Consider the following 11,655-nt stretch of genomic DNA (forward strand, 5'->3'; position numbering starts at 1 on the left):
CTTAGGAGTGTTAGAATGCTCAAAACCCAACAGTGGTATCAAATCCTAGGCTTGTTTTCTATTATACTTGATGCAAATTGCTGAAAAATGCTGAAAAACTCGATTTTCTGGCTTTTTGGGCACTGTACTCGCCGAGTCCACTGATGAACTCGCCGAGTACATGAGTAAAATCATCCTACTCGCCGAGTAGGTTCATGCACTCGCCGAGTAGGAGCCCCAGACAGCATATTATCGAGGTTTTTGGCTTGAAATGGACTAGGAACATTACCCTAAGTTGTTTTTGAACTTATAAACTTGTTTTTGATGTGGTAATGTTCATGCTAATCCATTTTCAAAGATAATTGTCAATAGATTCATGTTTTGTATTAGTTTAAGGTTTAGACTAATTACATGAAAAAGTTTGATTTGAATTATCTTGTTCTTATGAGTTGCTTAGATTAATAGAAAAGTTAATTGAAATAGTTGTTTTCAATCCATTTTAATCTAAGAGTTGAGTATAAAATGTGTTTGTGTAACTTGTCCTCAAGTTACATGAAGAGTCACATTAAAGACTCATAAAATTCATAAAAGTTGGCAATGGTTACAAAATGAAGAGTCTTGTGTCATTGAATAATTTTTTATGACTCCATAACTTGTCCTCAAGTTATGGAAGTTCAAGAGTCACTTCATTAAAGAAAATTATGTAACCATAATTAAATCCATAAGTTATAAAATAAAGAAAAAGTTAGTTCTTTTATTAGTTTAAAGTCTTCCATAACTTGTCCTCAAGTTATGGAACTTGAAGAGTTTTTGGATTAAAACTACTTTAAACACATAAGTTATGGAATTAATTAGTTTTGAATAGTTTCAAAAGTTGCCCTCAAGTTTTGGAATTTGAAAAAGTTTTCAAGTATGAATACTTTAATTCCAAGTTAGCCCTTAGAATTTTAAAAGTTAAAATTCAACCCTTATACTTTATAATATTATAAGTTAATAATAATAATAATATATATATATATATATGTATATATATATATATATATATATATATATATATATATATATATATAAGAGTAAAGTCAGTCTTACCAAGTAATTTGCATGGTTACTTCACACCTTGTTTTGTGATCCTCGGCATCCCAGTCACAAAACCTGAAGGGCACACTCGAGATTGAAACATGCCTTTGAACAGTTCAATGAATCTCAAAGATCTAGGAGTTTCAAATCCAATTAAAACCTAATAATACATTTCGTTTATCTTGGTGGAAATTGGTGAATCGTCATTCACCTACCTTCAAATATTTTATAGCTTGGATTACGGCATACCTCTTCTAAGTTATAAAATAGTTTGTTGGGTCCTAGCCTTAATATTTCATATTGGGTGTCATATTAAGGACTTTAAATCAACTATCTTGAATATCTCCCAAAAGATGTCTGGTTTAGACACCTATGATCTTCCCAAATCTCTTGAAACAAGGTTTCCTAATGAAAATGATGTCCCATGGATATCATACTTCTTTCTCCTCCTCCAACTATTCTCCCTAACCCACAGGTTCTCAAAAAAAAAGTTTAAGGTCACTCAAGCCCTATTGGCAAGGCAAGGTCTAGGTGTGAACACATTTTGGAGATGTAGTCACATATTGACTAGCCGGGAGAGTTGGGTGTCAAAGTCTTGAGAAAGTTGGTGGTTCAACTACTTTCTAAGTCACATAGTGAGTTCTTTTGGAGCACCTATGAAACAGACTATGACAAGACCCTTAATGATCTTATCTATTTGCTAAGATCAACTTCCTAAAACTTTATGGACAATTACAATGATAACATTGGATATCTAGTAAAGCTCTCTCTTCCCAGTGGAAAGGGATCAGCCATAGTCAACTCGGTTGACCTAATGGTAAAGAGAAAAGCTAAATCTATGATAGTCTCGTGTACCATTATCAAAGGGTCCATATGTTTATATTGCCAAAGGAAGGGGCATTGGTTGCGAAGCTGCCAAATTTACCTAAGGATGTTAAAGTCAATAAGTTTGACTCTACTTCAGGTAAAGTCCACTATCTAACTCTGTTAAGTTTCTATTCTGAGATTCTTGATACATGATGTGACTGGGTCACATGGTGATGTTTTAAGAATCAAAGAAAAGTGAAGAAACCTAAAGAAAGAATATGCTGAATCTGATCGCATAGATGGATTTCTATCGCATAGTTTGAAGATCGGATTCTTGAGCTACTTCTTAGGAGTTATGAGATATTGCTTAAGGAATAGATAACAACAAGTTTTCATATGGATTGTAAGGATAAGTTTTTCCGCAAAGTTTTAAAATAAAAGAAATTTTTTTTTGATTTTATTTATTTTAAAATATCCTTATAATGGCTTTTGAGGAAAAATTGTTGCTTATATGATTCCATTAAGAGCAAGAGTGGAAATATGAAATTGATTCTTTCATTTGTGGTAATGTCTAGATTTACCAAATAAGGAAAGATTTTCATCACCCAAGTTTCAATAGGACCGGAACTTGGAATCATGCAAGTTGTAAAGCATGATGGATGAGAACTTTCAAGTTTTGGAAAATTAAGACTAAATTACTTGTTTACATGGATGTGTGAGTCAAGTAAAGGACTAAAGGATCGAGTACACATTCTTGTGCACTGATTAAGTCCACCACAAAAGTTTGATAAGACTATTCGTCATAGTTTACTAAAGCTCAGTAAATATGATTATACTTACATGCTTAAGTGTAACCCTGAGACATTGGAAAAAAGGTTCCAATGTATGGCAGAGCGAATAAGAAGAATCAAATTAGGCAGAAGGATAAAAGTTTCTCAAATCTGAAAAGATGGGAGAGTACTTTAGTATTAGTTTTGTGATCATCATAATGATTAAGTAACCATAGCACAATTAGTTCTCTAAGGAAGTCTTAGTGCATTCTTATGACTAAGAAGAGGGATCTTGAATTGTTGAAATGGTTAAATCAAGAAGATGAGTCATACTTCGTTCCAATACAAGTCTTAGAGTCATACTCCAAGATTGTCATTTGAGTGATATGTCTTAAAGAAGGTTTAAAACACTTGTCAAATGTAAGGGTAAAAGTTTTCTACTCTTGTACATTTGAAATTGGTAAGTTGTGATGTTTTGGATAAAACAAAGACCAACTTAGGCCAATTGGGTAAAGTGTTTTTCTTGATAAGAATCCACACTATCTCTTGGTTGTTTGACAAGGGTGTCTTATAGGTCAAGAGGACAGTGGGAGTCTTAAAAGTCTTGAAAGTCTCAAGAACTAATCAAGAATAAAACCTAAAGTTCTTCACTAGCACACAACTTGAGGTTTATAACCTATCGTGTTGACATATTCTGTGCCCATTCCAGTTAAAAGTTGGCTTTGCATATGAGTTCTTAGAGTTCTGAATGTGTTGCACAACAACTTGAAAGCAATGACAGGCCCTTGAGCAGCCAGGTGGCAAGAAGTTAAGATGGAGTTCGGTCCATATGAGTTTGGATTTGTCATTATCTTTGTCTTGTGATTATGGTTTTGACAATTCACATGGATAAGAACACATACACCATTAAATCTAAGTGTCATAAGGTTTCTCTCCGATTCATGAAAATGATGGTGAGGAAACACTTTCACTAAGTAGATTTTAGCTAGATAGCAATTGTGATTTTTGCTTTCTCGAAGTCGTTAGTGGAGAGTGTGTGGTTTATCGGCACACTAACTGGACTTGTGAGAAGTGGCAAAAAGGTCTAAACATTATGATTACGACATACCTCTTCATAATTGTTTAGACTCACAAGTGTGCTATCTAAGGGAAGGTGTATGATTTTGATAAAGTTTTATCAAAACAATCTAGTATCAGAAATCTGAACTTTGGTAAGAAAGTCAATGAAGTATTGATTTCTAGAAGTCCAGCTGATTTCTGAGTACATGTCAAAGCTAGTGGGAGCATAAGTGTTATGCTAATAATCATCATGTTAGTGGGAGCATGATCATTATGATAAGTATTGCAAGTTAGCAATGTTAATTATAGAAAACAAAAAGTTTCAACTCGTGAGGTTGTAGGGGTTGGAAAAGTTGTTTTGCTATAATTAAGGGAGAGGAAATTATACTTCATCTCAAATCTATAAGCTTAGATCGTGAGGTTTCAATTATTTAGTCAAGGATATATATGAATTTCATGTTGGAATGGCTCAACATAAGGAAATTCTGTATATGGATCCATTATTTGCGTTCTAAAATTCGATTATGATTACGGCATCCCTTTTCATAATCTGAATTATGAGAACTTGGCAAATTGAAATGGACATATTATAGCAAAAGACTGGTTTAGTCTTTATGTGAGACATCATTAATCGATTCCCATATGCTTCGGATATAGGATCGATTACATGTGCTATATTCATCCTTTCTAAAATTTTCCAAATGCCTAGGGCATTAAGAAGGGAAAAGGTTTAGAACTGGTATGACTAAAAGGATTAAACAATTGTCGAGGACAATCTAAGGTTTACCAAAGATTGGTTGCTCAGGGACAGTTGGAAGTATAGTGATAATTCTGGAAGGACCATATTGACATAATCTGTAAGGAGGCAACTCTTGGGCAGAAGTGATAGTCAAAATGGAATCTGGAAATGTTTCAAAGTTAGAATTTTCAATCTGTTTAAGATTAGGAAACTTAATGCAAGAAGGATGTTTCCAAGGAGCTGATCTCCTTTGGAATACTCTGTAATGGTTGTTGTCAAGTCTTTATGACTTTGTACATAATCATTACAAGAGGATCGATGCATATAAGTTTAGAATCTAACAGATTTCAGTAAATGGCATGAATTTGGAATTCTTGCAATTGCGGTAAGGACTTGGGAGTGTGAAAAGAGAATCATTGAAGTAATGTTCAATTGATCTAGTTCACAAAGTAAAGATCATAGACAAACATAGTATGCATACTTGGTGTATGGCATGACTAGTGTTTAAGAAAACATAGTGTACATGCTTGGAGCATGGGACAACTATTGTTTTAAATTCAAGAATAAAGTTGATAGCTGAAATAGTATACAATGAATAATGTGTAATCATATGGTGATAAATAAAAGGTGTTTTATTTATGTTCAAAGAGTTGATACCATATTGGATTCAATTATTATTGTGTTTCATTTTGCATGTTTTGACTTCCCGAATAAACTGGGTTATCCTTTCGGAATGACTAAGTTATTCAAACCATCCACAGTCGGTCATATGTTGGAAGTAGATATGAATTAAGACTGTCATGATGGGTTGTAGAGGTCTAAGGTGTTGGACAAGGCTACAACAATCATGAGTGCTCATAAGTTCTGAGTATTGGATTCAACCCGCGCTCATTGGAATCACTTCATGGATTTTATCACGAGTGATCATGAGACGATAATATCTTATATTCTTCAAACCTAGAGATATGAGTTGTTACTATGAGTTGATAGTACATTGATTGCACGTAAACGCATACGGTAACTCGGTGTTATAAAACGTGCCTTTGTGTATCATTCAACAAGTAGTAGAGCAAGCCATATGAGTCGAAGTTTATCCGTTCCTTTTACCTTCGGGATAAAAGCGATATCTGTGGGCCCCTCAATGATTTGATGATGACAAATGGAAGTGCTCGGCCGGGCCAGGACTGATTTGATTTGTTCAATTAGTCAGTCGTCATAAATCGGAAATCGGGAAACAACAAATGGACAGAGAGAATGATTATAATCCATGTCTCAGTCCATATGATATCTAGAATGGAGGAATATATGATCCCTTATCTAATGGACAAGTCACTGACAAAGGTCAGAGTTCATCTACAAGGTCAGAGTTCGACAGAAGCTTTTGAGAGCTACGATTGCCAGTTAGGTTTGAAGTCATACACAATAATAGTTTTAGACTTATCCAAGTGGGAGACTGTTGGATTAATGTCTAAGTCTATAACTATAATTGGTATGACTTGACCCGATCCGACATGGTCCATTTGGGTTGCATACCATCATGCACTTGGATAGACTATAATGAGAGAAATAAGACACTTATGGTTATTAATATATTATAAGTTCTAGTATATTAATAATAAGAATAATAAGATTATTTAATTAGTATTGATCAAGAATTAATCTAGGATTAATTAAGTGATCAAAAGAAGACTAATTAAATATATGGGTTGATTGTGTAAATCATCCATACCTGTATAGTGGGCTAATACTCCATGGATAATCAAGTTGGGCTAAAACCCATAGGATGGTCCATGGATGCTCCATGGTGTATTTGTACCCATGGATCATGGAAATGAAAGGCCATGTCAATTAGGGTTTACATGGTGTAACCCTAACTATATAAGCATCTTATTCTTGACCAAAATCGGCACTAGAGTATGAAGTGAAAGGGCTAGCCGATTTCATGAGTTGTAGAATTCTCTCAAGCTATTCTAAGTGTTTTGGTGATTGTGATTCCATTTGAGGCTTCCATACTATTGGGGCTAGGCACTCAGGCTTCATGAAGACTTTCTACATCAAGAGGTAAGTATTCTATCTTGTTACACTCATTGTTTTGTATGCTAGATTAGGATAATACCTTGGAAGTTCTTATTTGCATGTATAATAGAGAAAACATAGATCCAAGGTATTTAGGGTTGCATGTACACTTAGGAGTGTTAGAATGCTCAAAACCCAACAAAGAGTACATGGGACTATCTCAGACTTAGCCTTTCTCTTTACCATTTGGTCAACCAAGTTGAATTTGGCCAATTCCATTCCATTGGGAAGAGAATGCATTTCTGGATTTCTTGTGTCACTATTGTCCTTGTCCATAAAGTTTTGGGAAGTTGATCTCCTAATCAAATTTGCCTTACTAGTACACTAAATCATTTCTGATTTAGCAGCACCAAGCAAATAGATAAGATCATTAAGGGTCTTGTCATATTCTGTTTCATAGGAGTCCCAAGGAACTCACTGTTGGATTAATGTCTAAGTCCATAACTATATTTGGTATGTACTTGACCCGACCCGGCATGGTCCATTTGGGTTGCACCTCACCGACACAATTTATATGGATAATCTTTTGAGAATAGTATGTTTATGATTAATATTAATATATTATAAGTTCTAATATATTAATATGGAATCATATTATTTAATTAGTATTAATCAAGAATTAATTTATAATTAATTAAGTGATCAAAAGGAACTAATTAAATATGGACTCTTATATATATGGAATGGGCCAAGTTCATTTAGGTTGGGCTAAGCTTTCATGGATAGTCCATGGAGTGTTTAACCCATGGATCCTAGGAAATGAAAGGTCATGGGTATTAGGGTTTAACCCTAATCCTCCATACTATATAAAGATGTCTTTGGTTGGTGAAATAGGCACTAGTGTGGATACACTAAAGAAGGGCTAGCCAATTTCACTAGAGAGAACCAAGTAATCATATTCTCTAAAGTATTCCAAGGTGTCTTGGTGATTTGTGATTCCACTTGAGGCTTCTACACTATTGGGGCTAAGCTCTTAAAGCTTGAAGACATCAAGCTACATCAAGAGGTATGTATTCTATCTTGTTACATTCATAGTTTTTGTATGCTAGATTAGGATAATACCTTGGATGTTCTTATTTGCATGTATATTAGAGAAAACATAGATCCAAGGTAATTAGGGTTGCATGTACACTTAGGAAGTGTTAGAATGCTCAAAACCCAACAGTGGTATCAGAGCCAGGTTGTTTTCTGTTATATTGATGCAAATATTTTATTTTCCAAGTTGAAAAAAAAAGGAAAAAACCATGAAGTTTGTCAAATTTTAAGATAATTACTTGTTCTTGTGAAAAACTAATTATTTGTAAAATTTGAATAATTTGCTTTATGAGTTGAATTAGGTCAAATTTAATAAAAGATAAAATGATATGATTATTTTATTAGTTTTAAAAGTTTGATCTAAAGAGTTTTATTTTTTGAAACCTCCATAAGTTATGGATATGAAAAGGTTTTTAAAAAAAATTGATTCAAAGTTTTTATGGAGTTACAAAATTTGGTGTTAATGTTTTAAAGGATTCCATAACTTAAGAATAAGTTATGGATCACCAAAAGTTTTTTGTGTTACCTTGTTTTATGAGTGAATTTAGATTAATGAATAAAATTATGTGATAGTTGGTTTTAATCCAAATTAATCTAAAAGAAGTTCATAAAATGTGTTTATGTAACTTATAAGTCACATTTATGAATCTTAAAACTCATAAAAGTTGGCAAAGGTTACAAAAATGAAGAGTCTAGTTCTAATTAAAAGGTGTTATGACTCCATAATTTGTCCTCAAGTTATGGAGGACCAAGAGTCTCTTCATTAAATAATAAATTAAAAAAAAAGTGTAACCTTAATTAATTCCATAAGTTATAAAATAAAGAAAAAGTTAATTCTTTTATTAGTTTAAAGTCTTCCATAACTTGTCCTCAAGTTATGGAACTTGAAGAGTTTTTGGATTAAAACTACTTTAAACACATAAGTTATGGAATTAATTAGTTTTGAATAGTTTCAAAACTTGCCCTCAAGTTTTGGAATTTGTAAAGTTTTCTCTTATGAATACTTTAATTCCAAGTTAGCCCTTAGAATTTTAAATGTTAAAATTCAACCCTTATACTTTATAATATTATAAGTTAATAATATATATATATATATATATATATATATATATATGTATAAGAGTAAAGTCAGTCTTACCGCTAGTACGCCTCATTCACGAAGCCGGTCTATAAGGTGGGTATAAGGTTGTTGCCTATAAAATGGCAACTTAATGGGTGTCCACTCTCACCCACCGCTTGCTTGACCGGTGGAGGGTCGTTAGCCGAACGGGTTTGACAAGACTATAATTAACCCTTCATTAAAAGTATTAATGATAAATACTAAGTAACTAAACTCTTAATAATACCCAATCTTAGTTACTTAGAAAAATGTGAATAAGGTGCTAATCCATGAAATTACACTTTGCACTTTGTTTAAGTCGGTTAGTGGAGCGTGTGTGGTTAACCAGCACACTAACTCGTATTTAACAAGGTAGGCAAAGGGTAACTTAATGTTTATCATAGTATCGGTGGAGCGTGTGTGGTTAACCGGCACATCGATTGAGGGGTAAACACTTAAGGGTACCAAGTAATTTGCATGGTTACTTCACACCTTGTTTTGTGATCCTCGGCATCCCAGTCACAAAACCTGAAGGGCACACTCGAGATTGAAACATGCCTTTGAAAAAGTTCAATGAATCTCAAAGATCTAGGAGTTTCAAAACCAATTAAAACCTAATAATTCATTTCGTTTATCTTGGTGGAAATTGGTGAATCGTCATTCACCTACCTTCAAATATTTTATAGCTTGGATTACGACATACCTCTTCTAAGTTATAAAATAGTTTGTTGGGTCCTAGCCTTAATATTTCATATTGGGTGTCATATTAAGGATTTTAAATCAACTATCTTGAATATCTCCCAAAAGATGTCTGTAATAGACACTTATGATCTTCCCAAATCTAGTGAAACAAGGTTTCCTAAATGAAGATGATGTCCTTTGGATATCATACTTCTTTCACCTCCTCCAATTATTCTCCCCAACCCACAAGTTCTTGAAAAGTTTAAGGTCACTCAAGCCCTATTGGCAAGGCAAGGTCTAGGTGTGAACACATCTTGGAGATGTAGTCACATATTGACAAGTCGGGAGAGTTGGGTGTCAAAGTCTTGAGAAAATTGGTGGTTCAATCACTTTCTAAGTCACATAGTGAATTCCTTTGGGACACCTATGAAACAGACTATGACAAGACCCTTAATGATCTTATCTATTTGCTAAGATCAACTTCCTAAAACTTTATGGACATTGACAATGATGACATTGGATATCCAGTAAAGCATTCTCTTCCCAATGGAAAGGGATCGGCCATAGTCAACTCGGTTGACCAAATGGTAAAGAGAAAAACTAAGTCTGTGATAGTCTCGTGTACCATTATCAAAGGGTCCATACGTTTATATTGCCAAGGGAAGGGGCATTGGTTGCGAAGCTGCCAAATTTACCTAAGGATGTTAAAGTCAATAAGTTTGACTCTACTTCAGGTAAAGACCACTATCTAACTCTGTTAAGTTTCTATTCTGAGATTCCTGATACATGATGTGACTGGGTCACATGGTGATGTTTTAAGAATCAAAGAAAAGTGAAGAAACTTAAAGAAAGAATATGCTGAATCTGATGGCTTAGATGGATTTCTATCGCATAGTTTGAAGATCGGATTCTTGAGCAACTTCTTAGGAGTTATGAGATATTGCTTAGGAATAGATAACAACAAGTTTTCATATGGATTGTAAGGATAAGTTTTTCCGCAAAGTTTTAAAATAAAAGAAATTTTTTTTGATTTTATTTATTTTAAAATATCCTTACAATGGCTTTTGAGGAAAAATTGTTGCTTATATGATTCCATTAAGAGCAAGAGTGGAAATATGAAGTTGATTCTTTCATTTGTGGTAATGTCTATATTTACCAAATAAGGAAAGATTCTCATCACCCAAGTTTCATTTGGACCGGGACTTGGAATCATGCAAGTTATATAGCATGATGAATGAGAACTTTCAAGTTTTGGAAAAATTAAGACTAATTACTGGTTCACATGGATGTGTGAGTCAAGTGAAGGACTAAAGGATCGAGTACACAGTCTTGTGCACTAATTAAGTCCACCACAAAAGATCGATAAGATTATTCGTCATAGTTTACTAAAGCTCAGTAAATATGATTATACTTACATGCTTAAGTGTAACTCTGAGACATTGGAAAAGGTTCCAATGTAAGGCAGAGCGAATAAGAAGAATCAAATTAGGCAGAAGGATAAAAGTTTCTCAAATCTAAAAAGAATGGAGAGTACTTTAGTATCAGTTTTTGTGATCATCTTAATGATTAAGAAACCATATCAAAATTAGTTCTCTAAGGAAATCTTAGTGCATTCTTATGACTAAGAAGAGGAACTTGAATTGTTGAAATGGTTAAATCAAGAAGATGAGTCATACTTCGTTCCAATACAAGTCTTAGAGTCATACTCCAAGATTGTCATTTGAGTGACATGTCTTAAAGAAGGTTTAAAACACTTGTCAAATGTAAGAGTAAAAATTTTCTACTCTTCTACATTTGAAATTGGTAAGTTGTGATGTTTTGGATAAAACAAAGACCAACTTAGGCCAATTGGGTAAAGTGTTTTTCTTGATTAGAATCCGCACTATCTCTTGCATGTTTGACAAGGGAGTCTTATATGTCAAGAGGACAGTGGGAGTCTTAAAGGTCTTGAAAGTCTCAGGAAATAATCAAGAATAAAACCTGAAGTTCTTCACTAGCACACGACTTGAGGTTTATAACCTATCGTGTTGACATATCTGTGCCCATTCCAGTTAAAGTTGGCTTTGCATATGAGTTCTTAGAGTTCTCAGTTTGTTGCATAACAACTTCGAAGCAATGGCAGGCCCTTGAGCTGCCAGGTGGCAAGAAGTTAAGATTGAGTTCAATCCATATGGTTTTGGATTTGTCATTATCTTTGTCTTGTGATTATGGTTTGACAAATTCATATGGGTAGGAACTCATACACCATATAAATCTAAGTGTCATAAGGTTTCTCTCCGATTCATGAAAATGATGGTGAGGAAACGCTTTCACTAAGTAGATTTTACGAAGAT

Source organism: Lactuca serriola, chromosome 3 (genome assembly GCF_051521515.1).
Source record: "Lactuca serriola cultivar US96UC23 chromosome 3, Lser_US96UC23_V15, whole genome shotgun sequence".
NCBI lineage: Eukaryota > Viridiplantae > Streptophyta > Magnoliopsida > Asterales > Asteraceae > Lactuca > Lactuca serriola.